At 52.0% G+C, this 16031-nt stretch overlaps 1 long non-coding RNA gene across 1 annotated transcript; it reads left to right on the plus strand.

Moving 5' to 3' along the window:
* The first annotated feature begins 6330 nt into the window (after nucleotides 1–6330).
* On the plus strand, nucleotides 6331–9961 carry LOC137769236 (uncharacterized). Its single transcript, XR_011074931.1, has 2 exons — nucleotides 6331–6691; nucleotides 9275–9961. It is a non-coding gene; the product is annotated as an uncharacterized lncRNA (long non-coding RNA).
* Nucleotides 9962–16031: the final 6070 nt, after the last annotated feature.

Genomic DNA, 16031 nt, shown 5'->3' on the forward strand with positions numbered 1-16031 from the left:
GGGGAGACTGTCCTGATGACACGTGACGATGGAAGCTGTAGCTTATTTCATAGAGAGAAGAGTATTCTTTTATTTACTCGTTGGATTATTTATTCACTCATCCATTTATTCAACAGCTATAACATCTACCATGGCCCAGGCACCAGGATCCAAATATTACCAGTAAATGAGGACTCCTGAAAGGATATTTTAAAATCAACTAGAAGCTAATTGGCAAGGGGTTCCTGGGTCGGGGCAGGAAGTCGGAAGGTTACAGGGGCGTGTACGGTGACAGACACTTCCCTATGACGGGAAGGGGTCAGGAAGGAGCTGCAGAGCTGTGGAGCTGGGAGAAAGCATGTGATTCAGGCCCGGGGTCTGGAGGTGCAGCAGGCCGGGAAGGGAGCCACTCTGAGATTGCAACGGGCAAGAAGGGTCCCTGAATCCAGCCGGGTGGCCTGAGCGGAGGGACTGGGTCTCCCCAGGTCCAGCACCGGCTTACATGTGGCTCGACTCGCCGCAGGATGAACTCTGAAACTCTGCTGCTAGGTGTCCTGTTAGATCCCTGAGATGGCCATTGCCAAGTGCTATAAACTGGGCGGTTTCAAACAACAGACATGGATTCTTTCCCAGTCTTGGAGGCCGGATGTCTGGCATCAAGTTGTGGGCGGGTCCGAGCTCCCTCTGGAGGCTCCAGGGAGGACACGTCCTGCTTCCTGTACCTGGCGGTCCCGTCCATCCTCGGGGCTCCCCGCCTGCAGACGCATGGCTCCTGCCGCTGCCCTGTCCTCACGTGGCCTCTCCGTGTGTGTGTGTGTGTGTGTGTGTGTGTGTGTGTGTGTGTGTGTGTGTGTGTGTGTGTCTCCTCTTCTTATAAGAACACTCCTGTTGGGTTAGAGGCCCCTCTTGCTCCTGTATGACCTCACTTTAACTTAACCAGTTACATCTGGAGTGACCCTAATTCCAAATGAGGCCACAGGCTGAGGTCCCGGGAAGGGCATGAATTTGGGGGGACAGTATTTGACTGGCATCTGTGTCTGTGGCTTCGCTAAGGTTTGTGAACATGCTAGAAGGTTAAGTTCTGCTTTATGTGCTGAGAAATGACTACGTGTGTTGAGGGGGACAGAAAGGCGGGCTCATGGTCCCAGAGGAGCAGTGCCCCTGCCCCGCCGACCCGCTGGGCTGAGGGCCGGGGACTGAGTGCCGGGGGACACAGGCTGCCTCCGTCCAGCTCCTCTCAGGGACTCACCTTCAGGATGGAGGAACAAGCAGAGGTTGTGTTTTCATAAAAACACCTGGAAATGTAAGACTTTTGACTCTAAGTTTCCAACCCAACATCCAGAGGCTTGACCACAATTTTCACTTTTTACACAGAAGATTGGCACGGTCAGGGGAGAGGGAGAAGTGGTGAAAAGAAGGGGGTCCAGGGCCATCATGTGCCTCAGGGCCTGGGACGTTCAAACAGAGGCTGGAGCCAGTGCCCCACTGTCCCTCCTCGCTCCCCACACCCGGGGCTGTTCTGAGGCCAGATGCTGTGCACCGTGAAGTGAGTCTGAACTCACTCACACGTTATCCTCCAGGCTGGGGATGCTCCTCTCTGTTTACTTACACCCTTGTGCCCTCCAGGGCACGCTTTCATCTAGGAGGGATGACTCAGAGACTCAGAGATTATTTTGCAGCTGGTCAGAAGGGCTGTCTCCGCCCCTGCCTCACGCTCAACATCTGGGGTTAGCTGTGGGCTCTGGTCTCTTCAGAAATGAACTGCCCGACCTTTGGTTTTCCTCCTGTTATGGTAACTAATCACTGTGACCTGAATTCTGTCACCAGCTGTATGGTTCTGTAGGAAATGGGCATTGCGTTTTCCTTATAACTTGGAGCCCCTCCTTCTGACCTACAGATTAGAAGGTTAATTGAGATTTCTGTGTTTATATTCTAATCTCCATGTATAATGCGTGCTAAATCTTTATCTCTTTTAGCTGGGCAGTGCTTAATTACTTTTCCAAAGGTAAAGCCTGATGTGTTCAGAATGAATTACAGGGCAAGACTGTCTCTGATAAACCCACGATGGCAGAAAACAAGGATGATTTATGTGGGGTGGAATTACAAAGACAACCCAGGCAAATGAGTCTTGAATTCCAGCTTTGTCAGAACTGATTGTTTTTGTCTTTCTCAAGTATTTTATGAATCATTTCTCATTGATTTTCGTTTCATTTTTGTGCGTGCCACTTATGAAATCACAAGAATTTTTTAAAATAAATTGTTTAGATGCAAATGGATTTTTTCCAAAAATTAAATAATTGGTAGGAAAAAAAGCAGATGTGCACTGTTTACATATTTGGAGGAAAAGTTCTTTCTCCTATTACTTTCTTTTTGCCAGCTCTGAGCAATGGGCTCTCTGGGGGGCAGTGGGGAGCAGGGAAGCGGAGTGGTTAGGAATATAGGCTTTGGAGTTGGTCTAATCTCTGCTCAAGTCCCAGAACTGACATCGACCAGATAATGACTGTGGTCTAGTTGTGAACTCTCTGAGGCTTTATTACTGTATCTATTGATATAAAAGGCCACTTGAAGGTAGATGGTCTTTGTGAAATCCAAATGACATATTTCATGTAAAGCACTGCACATCGTGCCTGGCATCAGCAGGTGCTCATGCCATAATCGGGTGCTAGTGGTGGTGGTGGTGATGATGGTGATGATGGTGATGGTGATGATGATGGTGGTGGTGGTGGTGCTGGTGATAGTGATGATGGTGGTGGTGGTGATGGTGATGGCGGTGGTGATGATGGTGGTGATGGTGATGATGGTGGTGCTGGTGATGATGGTGATGGTGATGATGATGGTGGTGGTGGTGATGATGGTGATAGTGATGGTGGTGGTGGTGGTGATGGTGGTGATGGTGATGGTGATGATGGTGGTGCTGGTGATGATGGTGATGGTGATGGTGATGATGGTGAAAATGGTGATGGTGATGATGGTGATGATGGTGAAGATGGTGATGGTGATGGTGGTGGTGATGGTGGTGGTGATGATGGTGATGGTGATGATGGTGGTGATGATGATGGTGGTGATGGTGATGATGATGATGGTGATGATGGTGATGGTGATGATGGTGAAAATGGTGATGATGGTGATGGTGATGATGGTGGTGATGATGGTGATGGTGATGATGGTGGTGATGATGATGGTGGTGATGGTGATGGTGATGATGGTGAAAATGGTGATGATGGTGATGGTGATGACACATTTAGCACCAGTACAAGACTTTGAATTAGGTCATCTGCTGCCATTTTTATTTCCACTGTTTTATCAGCATAAATTTTTATCTTTCCAACTAGTGATTTAAGGATAGATCACCTTTTACAGTATATTTTTATGCTTCCCACTGTATACAGCATACTTCTTACATACAGTATTTGCTATTTGTTAAAGATTTCAGCACTCCCACTTTAATCCTATTTCATTGCAGCCCTTGTTTTTCCTCATTTTTCTAGATCCTCCCATGCTGAAATCTCTAAAGATAACCCCGAGCTTGGGCCACTTTCTGGGTATCAATACATATTGGAGGAGGTGGAAGAGGAGAGTTCCTTTTGAGGAATGCACGCCCGGTGTTTGACTCACAGTTTTCTGAAGCTGACCCTCTCCTGCCAAATGGTTAAAGAGTTTAGACGCCTTCAGTGTCTATGAAGCCCTGTCTGAGTGCGTCCTTCTCATGGTCAGTTGATGGAAGCCCTTTGAAGGCCATCTGTATCACTGTGATGTTTGCATGGTCCATCCTGAAAGTACCTCCTTCCTGAGCCCACGGCAGCCGGCTCCCCCTTCTTGATGCCTCCGTGCCTTTGTCCCCATCCCCCATCCCCGCCATCCGCCCACCATGTCCTGTGTCCTTTGCAGAAGCCTGAGCAGGGCTCTGATGTTCAGAGGCAGCTCAGCTGCCAGGGACACGGTGCTTCATTGACCACATCTTGGGGGAAAACATTTTTCTTTTTAAAGAAAAAATGATTTATCAATAGTATTAAAACATTTCTCAGGGAAATTAAAGAAGATCTAAACAAACAGAAAGGCTTTCCATGTTCATGGGTTGGAGTACTCAATATTATTAAGATGTAAATTCTCCCAAAATTGATCTATAGATATAATGCAATCTCCATAAAAATTTCAGCAGACTTTTTAAAAAAATTTACAAGATGATCCTAAATTTATATGGCACTACAAAAGACCTAGAATAACCAAAATAATGTTGAAAAAAAGAACAAAGCTGAAGGACTTTTCTTTCCCAATATCAAAACTTACCATAGAGCTATAGTTATCAAGACAGTGCGGTACTGCCAAAAGGACAGAGACTTGGATTGATGGGACACAACTAAGAACTGAGAAATAAATAAATCCTTATATTTATGGTCAAATTATTTTTGACAAAAGTGCCAAGGCAATTCATTGAGGAAAGGAGAGTCTTTTTAACAAATGATGCTGAGACAAATAAATATCCACATGGAAAAAGATGGTGTAGAGCCCATACCTCATAACACAAAATTTAACACAAAATGGGTCTTAAATGTAAGAGCTAAAACAATAAAGATTTTAGAAGATAACACAGGATAAAGTCTTCCAGATACTGGTTTAGGCAATGGGTTCTTAGATACACCAAAAGCATGATATGATACATAAAAGGAAAAATATTGGTACATTGAACTTCATCAAAATTCAACCGCTTTGTACTGCAAAAGACACCATTAAGAAACTGAAAAGACATACAACAGGCTGGGAAAGAATATTTGCAAAACACATATCTGATAAAGGAGTTGATCCAGAATATACAAATAACTCTTACACTTCATTAAGAACAACCCAATTAAATGGGCATAAGATTTGAATAGATATTTACCAAAGAAATACAGGAATGGCCAATCTGCACATGAAAAGATAGACACCATCATTACTCCCAAGAGAAATGCAGATCAAAACTTCAGTGAGATAGTCTTTCACAAACCACCAGAATGGCTTAAAAAAATAAAATAAAATAAAAGGCAAGAACAAATGTTGCTGAAGATGTGGAGAAACAGCAATTCTCACGCATTGAAGGTGGGAATGTAAATGATGCAGCCACTTTGGAAAACAGTTTGGCAGTTTCTTGAAAACTTAAAACATAAATTTACTACATGACTGAGTAGGTATCAACCCAAGAGAAATGAAAACATCAACATTATCCGTCAAGAGTGATGGATACACAAAATGTGGTATATTCATACAATGAAATATTATTCAGCAATAACAAGGAGTGAATTACTGATACATGTTATGACATGCAAAACCCTCAAACATTCGGCCAAGTGAACGAAGCCAGACACAAGATACTGCAGAGTGCAGGCTCCATTTAGATGAATTGTCAGGAAAAGGCAGAAGAGATGGACGGGGATTAACTACAAACGGGCATGAGGGATCTCACTGGGTGATAAAAATGTTCCAAAACTAATTTATGGCAACAGTTGCATAACTTAGTAAAGTGACTCAAAAATAATTGAATTATGTACTTGAAACAAGTGAATTATATGATACGTAAAACATGCCTTAATAAAATTATTTTTAAATCTATTTTTAAAAAAAGACTAAAGGATGCATGTGGTCACAGTTATTATTTTTCCCACCAAAAAGTGCAACCTAGGATCTGATAAACAATTTCCTCCTTATTTGTGAATATATCATGTGACATATTATTCACCCTTAAAAATAAAAATAGGAAAAAAAAAAGAAGAAGCCTTCCATGCCAGGTAAGCCCCCAGTAATATCGGGGACTGCGGGTGCCTTTGGCTGCTGGTCAGGGGCCCTCAGGCTGTCAGACAGGAGGTGGGTGTCCGCTGCTCCTTGGCCCTATTTTGCCCCCCGGGAAAAACAGGGCAGGCGCACGGGGACCCCACCTTCCCAGCAACCTCCTTTGCTGTGAACTTTGGAGCCTGGGGGCCTCCGAGGTGGGAAGTGAGTGTTCCTGTGGGAGGGGCCTCCTGGGAAATCAAAGTGCCTCCCGCTGGTGGGCGGAGACCCCACTGGGCCTGCAGTTCCCTCCCCTGTGGGCTGTGACCCAGTGGCTCTATCACATTACAGAGACCTAAAAAAGGAGGCAAGAACGCGTTTCCCTGTAGTTAGGGTGGCGTTAAGGAAATCACTGAATCCTTTGGGATGGGTTAGAACAACAGCATTTCCAGTTTCCTGGGGGAGTGCGTAAGGATGGAGACCAGTGACTCGGGCGTCTCTCCTACCACATTTGGTAAAAATCAGATCACAAGGCTCCGGGCAGTTGTTTTCCTCTGTTAATCATCAGACCAAAACGGCACTGGGTTTCTTTGCCAGGCCGGGGTGTGGAGGCCCTGACCTGCGCCGAGCTCCTCCCAGCGAGCAGGGCCCCTCCGCCCCGTCCTCCCCTGCCCCGTGCGCGCAGCCTCTTCAGGAAGGCGAGGTCTGGGGGGCGGACTCCCCCCTCGCTTTGTCATGGGGGCGGGGCCGTCTCGGCAGGTGGTCGCCGCGGCCGCCGGGTGACTCCTTCTGGCCCCGCCCCACCGCGGTCACCGGGCCCCCCCGAGAGGCCGCCAGCGCCGGCCAGCGGCGACCAGGAGCCCAGCCCACCTCACACCCCACATCGCAGCCAGGCCAGCGAGGCCTGAGGGCCAGGATGCGGGCCCGCAGGACCCCGACGGCCGGCACGCGCCCCGAGCGAGAGGCCACGGTGAGAATCAGGGAACAGTTTTCTCCCAGGCTGATGAAATCTCTGCTCAGTTCCGGGCTGCGATCAGGCAGCCCTTATCTCGGGGGCGAGGCTTCCTCTCTCTGTTGGTGGGGAATTCGCCTCTGCAGATGGGGGAGGGGATCTCAGCGGGACTCTGACACACAAAGCAACCTAAAACGCCGGGCTCCCAGCAGCCTTGTGGGCCCGAGGATGCCTGATGGGCCCAGGCCCTGTCCCCAGCCCCCCTCTGCAGGGCAGAAGCCCGGACCGGCCGGGGCCCAAAGCCCACCGCGGGCCAAGAACAGGCAGGGCTGCTCTTCCTGCCGCTACTGGACGGGGGGGGGGGGGGGGGGGGGGGGGGGGCCTGCTGAGTGACGTCCAGCTAACGCAGGCATCGTGCAGGGCCCTCTCCCGTCGCCATGGGAGCCACTCAGGCTGCTTGACAGAGAGAGTCTTAAGAAAACTCACGAAGCCAGGGAAACCCACGGTCATACGGGACCACGTGCCAGACGTCCAGCCACCTTGCCATTGTGGGGTGGGTGACATGATGCCTTCATTGCCCCGCGTGCCCCGGAGACCTGTGTTACCCTTCAGCATCAAAGCTGACTGCTCTGGGTCTTCACCAGGCTTGGCTCCAGCAGCTGTGGCCTGGCTGTTCTAGAGCTTTCTGAAGGTCCTTCACTGGCTCTGGGCTCAATGAAGGCAGCGCTGTGCTTGCCCAGCCTCTCACGTCCCCAGTGACCTGCCCTGCTCCAGCACTCTGTGCCCTGGTGACGATGGGGGCCCAGAGGAAGCCCGCAACCCGGAAAAGCAGCCTTTCTCAGGAAGAACAATGCCAGGACCCGGGCAGGTGGAGGGAGGGGAGGGCCCTGCACCCAGTGCGCTGAGGCAGGCAGCCCTGGGCTCTGCGTCTTCCCTGTAGGACCCGACCCCCGATCCCTGCTCTCGAAACCCAAGCCCCAGGGAGCCGCTGACTGGCAGGGGCCCCTGGGGGGCAGCGGCTCCTGCTGAGACGCAGACACCCCTCACACCAGCCCCCATGTTCTCATTTCTTGCTGGTGGTCCTGACTGAAGGACGAGGCGGCAGCCTGGGGGGCGGGGGAGGCCTGGACTGACAGGGGGCCTGGGGGAGTGTCCTCGGGAAGGACCGTTCGAGGGGCACCGTGATGCTTGCCGTGTCCCCGCAGGCGTGTCTACCCTGATTTCCTGGTCTCCTTCAGCCACATCGAGCCAGCCCGCCTCTGCCGGGCGCTGGGCTGGGAGGACGGGGGGAGCCCGTTGTGGCCTCATGACGCAAACAGAGATGCTGCCGGCCACCTGGCCACTTGCTGAGAGCAGGGGGTGGGTGTGGAACAGGGGCGCTGGGCTTGGCTTGGGGCGCTGACCTGGCGTGCGAGCTGACCCCACATACCCTAGCCCCGGGGCCGGGGGTGAGGACCCTCCCCTGAGCACGAGGCAGCTGGTGCAGGGGCGTGAGGTCACAGCATCAGCGGGGAGCTTCCCAGGACGGGGATCCACACACGGGTACGTACGTCCAGAGCACTTATGCTCAGGGAAGTGACAGGGCGTCAGCTTTACCCGACCTAGTATTTCGAGGAAACATGCCAAAGACAAAGACCCAGGAGCTCATCCACGTGTGACAGCCGAGCGAGGGCCCTGCACACCCACACAGGTGCGTCCAGGTGTCAGGCGTGTCCGGCTTCTCGTGTCTCGTGGGATGGATGTGAGGCACGCCGGAAAAGCACATGAAACGCAGACTGGCATCATCTTTTTAGACGTGGCTGTACCCATTTTGCAGTCGTGGAGGAAGCAGGTGCTGGGCTCCAGGTGAGCCGGCCCCAGGCTCTGGCCCAGCCAGCAGCAGCGGCCATGGTGCCTCCTGTGAGCCCAGGCCCCCGAGCTCAGGGGCTCTTGCCCAGATGCGTGGAGGCCCCGTGGTGCCCTCCCTGGCGGCCCTGCTGGCACAGGTGGCCTAGCCGTTGTGTGCCCCAGGTCCTCTCTCCAGTAAGCGTCCCAAACCCAGCCCACCATGGGAGGCTGGCCCATCCTCCCCAGCCACTGCTTCCTCCCATGACAGGCGCATAATTCTAATTCCCCACCCATCATCTCGTGGCTTGGCCTGTGCGTCCCACAGGAGAGGTAGGGCCCCAGCTTTGCCGACTTTGAGCTCAGCTGGGAGCCCAGTGCTGATGAGTGAGAGGTAAGTGCGCGTGACGTGGCCATCTGAGCAGAGCCCCGACTTAGTGCCCCGTCTCGAGGCCTTGGCTCTCTTCCTCCTCCCCCGGCTCACTTCCCCAGTTCATTTGGGTCTTTGCTCAGTGGTCACCTAACACCAGTCACCACGGCCACTCCGTCAGCTAACACCACGGCCCTTCCGCCTCCTGGCTCCCATTCCCCACGTCCTTGTGCTGTGAGGGTGAGCCACTCCCTGGGTCACCTGCCGCACCAGGACTGCATCCACTAGTTTAAATTTCCAGGTGCCGACAGTTTGCCTCTAAAATCCCAAACAGAGCAGTGTTTCCTGCTTTATTTTCGTCTGCAAGAGACTGTGCATGTCATTGCTGCTTTCCCCTTGTCTGGAAGGTTCTGGAATCCGATGCTTGCTGAAAGTGGACACTGTGTCCCAAGATCTGACCCCACCATCCCGTGAGCCCTCTGAAGGCAGGAGTCGTCTTCTAGATCTTTCTATCTACCACCAAACCAAGCGCCTGGCTCAGCACGTGTCCCCCAAGTATCTGCTGGATGAAGAGTTTTCCAAGAAAGTGAGCATAAGTGTCACAGTAGCGTCGTAAAGTCACGTCCAAATGCACGTGTTGAGAGAGTGGACTCAGCCCTGGGGAATCCAAGACATGCGGTGGTGGGGAAGGAAGCACAAGGAAAGTGCATGTGTGTAGTTTGGAAGTAGCAGCTCACGGGTTTTGTGCTTGGTGCCAGAGGAAAAGGCCTAGAGATTGGAGGGTGCTGGGTGGAGTGGTGAGGGCTGAAGGGGTCCACTGAAAACATCACGAGCTACGTGGACAGACCAGCGGGGAGAGGGCCAGCGGGACGCAGAGGCGGGAGGACAGAGGGCGGAGTTTGGGCAGCGTGGTGGCCACAGCTGACTTGGGCTGGTGTGGCTTTAGTGCTGACGGCCAAGTTTCTGGTCCAAAGAGATGGACAGAGCTGGTTGTTTGATCCTGCCTTCCACCTGGCTGGTGTTATACCCGCTTTACAACTAAACCATTTGGCCTAAGTTTAAATTCTTGATCTCAAAGTAAAGTATCAGGGCAAGGTCTCCTTTTCCTTTACTGAGTTCCAAATCCAGAGCCTTCCAGAAACTTCTTAGGGGTCAATTTGCAAACTGCTTGGACATTGTGGGCACCAATCCTTGGGATACAGTTTCCAGTGAGAATATAATCTTTTCTCTGTGACAGATGTTGTTACTAGGATGTTGTCTCTTGGAAACAACCCATTTTAGAAAATATGCAGGTTATAAAAAGAAAGGGGGGATCCCTACCAGTATATAAGGACAGCTGGCCAAACTGTCACGTATGTTGAAGTTGCCAATCAGTTGAGCTGACACTTGAATTAAATGGACCCACAGGTCGGGACCAGGCCGATGGCCCTCATTTGTAGAGATGTTTAGGGACAAGGGTTTAAGTACTATCTAAGTCTTCCCAATAAGATCATCACCACCCTCATTTTGTAGGTGAGAAAAGAGACAGATGGAATGAGTGGATGTCCAAGACTTAGACCCATCACCTCTGGCTCTAAGCCCTGTGCTGTTTCTGCTGACTTGAGAACACCTGCATCTTGGATTATGAGACTGCTCACCTCAGATCTGCAAGCTGTAGCTTTAACAGCATGGGCTGAATCCCGTTAAGAGTGGGGCTGGAGGCTGTGTCCTGCCCTGGACAACCATGTACTGTAAATCCACTTTTCAGGGCCAGTGGCACCTGAGGCTTCCCAAATGGCATAGAAATCTGATTGTCTCCATAAGCAGCACTCCTGAGGAAACAGGGCACTGAGTGATGAGGGCTTGGACACCAGGCGGGGCTCCCAGGCCCACCTGGAGCATCTGTGCACACATACTTACCGGCTGCTTGAAACGTTCTCTTGGATTTGCGGCGGGGTGGGGGGGAGGGTCCGGGCAGGACTGTAGGTGCTGGGTAGGGCCGGGGTGGAGGGGAACGGGGGTGACAGGCTAACTGCTGCGAGCTCCACCCAGGTACACCCCCTTACTTGTGGGACACTTGCAGAGAGTTGAAAGGATGCAAAGATTAAAGAAAAAGAAAGGGGAAATCCCCCCAAAATTACCATGCTCACCTGGACCACAGAAGAACAACATCCAGTAAACACACAGTATCAACAGATGCTACCAGGCCTCGCCCACCCCCTCCCCCCCCCCCGAGTGTGCACGTGTGAGGGTGTATGTGCTGGGGCCCAGTTGTGTGAGACACAGGGCACCGTTCTCTCCTGCTCCCTCCCCTCCCGCCCTCAGCCCATCCTCACCTGGTTGGCAGGTGTACCGTTGTGCACATAAGAACTTGGGTGCCTGACTTCTGCTCTGCTGATCCCATCACCCTGCCGCGTAAAGATGGGTAAAGTGCTAGAAGCACTAGTAAGCGGAAATAACTGTTTTTGGTTCAAGGCTGGGAAGATTTGTTGCACACAATGAATTAAGTATGATATCACAGGGTCACTTCAGACACGGAGCAGGACGTGGATCCCTGCTCTCCACTCTTCTGTGCGTGGCGGACACCCCACATTTACCCCTGACACAGTGCTCCCTGCGGAGACAGCCCACTGGATGAAGGCGTGAGAGGTGAGGCCTACTGGAAACCGACAAGACACCTGAGTCAGACGTGGTGGCCAAGCACCGTGCGGGAGAGAGTGCCGCCAGCTCCACAGAGTGAGCCGCGGGTGGGAGAGAGTGTTCAGCAGGAAGCAGCCGGGGTGTCTGGCCACCGCCGCAAGAAGGGCTTCTGCACGGTTCAGCAGGAAGCAGCCGGGGTGTCTGGCCGCCGCCGCAGGAAGGGCTTCTGCAGTGCTTCATCTGGAAGGCAGTCTCAGGGTGACTCCTGAGGTTTGGGGGGAGGACGCTGCTTGTTTCCAGAGTGTAGGTCACTGTTCCACGGAAGGTATGACATGGTGAGGAGCTACGCACCTGGATGTAGAGTCCACCTGCCTGAGGGGGGGTGCGAAGCTTGGCCGGATGCCCTGACCCCGCCGTCCACTCCCTCCCTGCAGCCCCCATGAGAATAAGGGGAGGCACATTTTGGGCTCGCGTTAGATCAAATCTGGTCCTTATTTTCTCTTGAGTTAAAAAGGAGAATTTTGTTGGATCTAAATTCTTTCCCAAATGGCACAGCGCTGTCTGGGAGGAGAATCCCGTGGCAGTGGGGACGGTGCTGGGCAGCCCTGCGGTCCCCGGGCTGGGAAGGGCCCGCCGCACTCGGGCTGGGGAGGCTGTGTGCGACTGAGCAGCCTGGCCTCCTCGGACACAGACGCCTCCCAGACGGCTGCTGTTTGTCGCTGGCAGGGCCGGGGGGCCCAGGGCTGCCCACAGGTCATGCAGAGGGCTGCAGAGGAGGAGGCTTTGAGGGAGGCCGCCTCTGTCAGCTCCTCTTCCTCTGGCCCTGCCTCCCCGGCCCTGGGACTTGGCTCCTCCCCCACCTCCCTGGCTCCGTTTGAAAGCTCAGGCTCTGGGGAGACAGCCGGTGGGGGGGCTTCAAGAAGCAGCTGCGTGTTCCCTCCTCTCCCGAGGGGCACGGGGCTTGGGGGCTGGCGAACATCCTCTGAGCGTGGCTCTGGGGAGCTGCTGCCCAGCTGCCCACTGACAGTTCTGGCGTGATCCCCCAGAGGACGTGGAGGAGGAGGAGGAGGAGACAGGTGCCCCGGGCTCGGGGGACATCGTACCAGAGGTTGGGGTGAGCTAGTGGATCCTTGGCTTGGAGGCCCCCCTCCACCCCCGCCTTGGGAGGGAAAGCCCCACGGCACAAGGGTCCCAGGGGCACAGCAGCCGTGCTGGTGGTGAGCTCACCGGCTCCCAAGGAGAACAAGTCCTGCGCGCTGGAGAAGTCAGACCAGGGAGCAGGGCTTACACTCAAACAGAAAGTGGACCCACTGTTGGTTGCTACATTGTTTGGTGTAGCAGTGCCTGGACATGATGAAACTCAGAGGGAAAAACTGATAAGGCTCCAAGTCTGGAGACTAGGAGAAAGTCCGGGAGATGGCTGGTAGCCTCCACATTTAATGCCGCTGTGCCCGGTGACCGTGACTCGGTAGAAGTGTCAGACTATTTCTGACACTGGAGATTTGCAGGGGAGAGCTGGACTCCCCTTCCCACTCCCCATGCAGCCTCAGTCTCACCCTGGCACACGCTAGTCCTGCTGGCGGCCGTGACTTTGGGTCCAGATCACAGCGTTCCAAGCCCACCCCAGCGTCCCCTTGCCCCAGGAAGGCGCTCAGCCTCACTGCCACCTGGGGCGAGCCCTGAAGAGAAGGGACCAAGGTGCTTCTTCTGACGTTCTCCACCCGGGCCTCGGCCAGCCGGGTGGGGCCCAGACAGAGCAGAGCCTTCTGGACAATTCCGTGCCCCGCTGGGCCCGCAACCACAGGCCGCCTGAGTCTCCAGCGAGCATGTAGTAAGTACCTGGCCTGGTGGGATGGAGAGAGGGAGGCCCATGGACCCTGCCCTTGCCGCCTTCCCCTCCCTCAGCTACAGAAACAAAGAGGTGCAAGCCCCATCAACCCAAAGAAGGGTAACAGATTCTGGTTGGGAGGGTGACGTCTACAATGGGCTGGAGCGGGAGCAGCCGGGGGGCCGGAGTCGTCGATGTGGACCTTGTACCTCTGAGCTGATTCGCAGGCACGGGGTTCAAGGGGACCCACGTGGAATAGCCTCCCCTTTATGAAGTGAAAAGAAACGTATGACGCATACACCCTCCCTCTGCCTAAAAGTAGAGCAGGTGGCGAAGTAAAAAATCTGGGGACAAGGGAGTGAGGTTCGTCAGTTGTCCAGCTTTGGTCACACAGTGTTGGTTTAGGCTGCCTAACTCATCCCGACCTTCCTGTTGCCGTTTCAAAGGAGAATTTCCTAAGGAGTTGGGTATGTTTCTCAAAGTGTGTGTGTGTGTGTGTGTGAGTTTTATTCTTTATTAAGAGCACGTAAAATGAGTGATTTTTTTCAAAAAAGCAGTCTCTAGAGATGTGCGCTTTGAAGCAGCCACTTCATTTCTGGCCACTGAATGCCTATCAGAGGCTCCCAGCTCCTAGGCGAGTGTCTGTCAGCTTAGCCTCAAAGGGCAGGAAATATCCAGAACTGCCTTCTGCCAATTGCCACCACTTGGGGGATAGAAAGGATACAGTTCGTGCGGCAGTTAATCAGCATCCGAATTAATATCTTCCCTCCTATTCACTTATTAGGGAAAAAAGTGGTTTTAGAAGATACTAGGTTTTTACTGACAACCCAGCACAGGCCTTTCAAATAACCCATGGTCAGGTTTTCAAGTGAGGGCAGTCTGTTCCCAGTAAGGACATCTGGAGACATCTCGGGGTGTTTTCGTTTTTACCATAACTGGGGGTGATGCGGGCCCCAGGGACCCTGAACATCCTGCCAGACGGGGTGTTCTGCAGAGTGAATGGCAGTCCTGCCAAAACGCCCATGGAGCCCCTAATGAAAAACACTGGTTTTTCATTAAAAATAGGAGGGAGGCAGAACAAAAAACAAAAAAACTGTTGTTGTTTTTTTCTCATTACAAGGAAGTTCTCGTATTGGGCAAGGCCACCCACCCTCGCTGGTGGGTCTTGGGGTTTTGATTCCCTTTTCTCCGCCCTTCCTGTTGAAAGTCTCAGGTGACAGCTCCACGGTCCGGTCACATCCACCCGTGACATGAAACCTCGGCCAGATCTAACAGTGTCGGCCTCAGTCACACAACTGGATGTGAACCAGTCATAGAAAAGCCAACAAGACTCCATTTCCATCCCTCCCCACCTCCGGAGGCTGCGGCCTGAGTCGAGAACAGGCAAGGGAAATTGGAGGCCGACAAACCAAGTCCCTTTCAGTGAGAAGGTGGACGGATCCTGAGTTACCTGCTCAGCAGGTGCTCAGAAGGGCAAGGGGGAAGCACAAGAGAAAAGAGGTGGAGACAAATGTTCTTTTGTAAAGATGATGGAATTCCTCACCATAAAAAGAGTGAAAGGATGCCATCTGCAGCAACATGAGTGGACCTAGAGATGATCATACTGAGTGAAGTAAGTTAGACAGAGAAAGACAAATACCATATGATATCACTTGTATGTGGAATCTAAAAAAATGATACAAATGAACTTCTTTACAAAACAGAAACAGACTCACAGACTTAGAGAACAAATTTATGGTTACTGGGGGGAACGAAGGAGGGATAAGTTAGGAGTTTGGGATTAACAGAGACACACTACTATATATAAAATATGTAATCAACAAGGACCTACTGTATAGCACAGGGAACTCTACTCAATACTCTGTAATAACCTATATGGGAAGAGAATCTGAAAAAAAATAGACACATATGTATGTCTGTATGACTGAATCACTTTGTTGTACACCTGAAAGTAACACAACATTGTAAATCAACTACACTCCAATAAAAAAAAAAAAAAAGAAAACGATGGACTGCTGACTTTTGACAACATAAAGCAGGCGCCGCGTGAAGGGTGGCCTCACAAAGGGAAGGAAGTGCCTGAGGAGTGTTCTCTGTCCTTCCCTGTCTGGTCAGGAATCGGGGGCAGTGTTCTGGAGAGCCGTGAGTGTTTGCTCCATGGGAATGTCTGTGGAAAGCCTACAGTTTAGATTTTTCTGAAGCCTAATTTCAAATGATCTGTGTTGAGAGCCCCACAGATCTACTGATGTATATCAGAACAGATATTGTGATTTTATTTGTTCAGAAAAAATTAATACCTGTAGCTACGCTGAAAAGCAGTGCACTTTTACACTTTCCCAAGGGTGATAAAGGAGAAAGATTTACTCAGCATCCATTCCGTGGGCCAACAATTATTTATTGAGCCCTACTGCACGCCAGTGACTCTGCCAGGGGACATAATGCAGAATAACACAAGGTAGGTAAACAGGCAATTATTACAGTGAGTTGTGGGCAGAATACTGGCCCCCAAGGAGATCAACACTCTAATACCTGAATCTGTGGTTATGTGACCTCACCTGGCAAAAGGGGCTTTGCACATGTAATTAGGTTAAGGACCATGAGATTGAGACATTGTCCTGGATTATCTACATGGGCCCAATGTAATCACAAGGGTCCTTACAAGCGGGGAAGGGTTAGAGTGAAAGAAAAAGGTGTGATGATGGAATCAAGATGTTGGA

The sequence above is a fragment of the Eschrichtius robustus genome, chromosome 9 (genome assembly GCF_028021215.1).
Source record: "Eschrichtius robustus isolate mEscRob2 chromosome 9, mEscRob2.pri, whole genome shotgun sequence".
NCBI lineage: Eukaryota > Metazoa > Chordata > Mammalia > Artiodactyla > Eschrichtiidae > Eschrichtius > Eschrichtius robustus.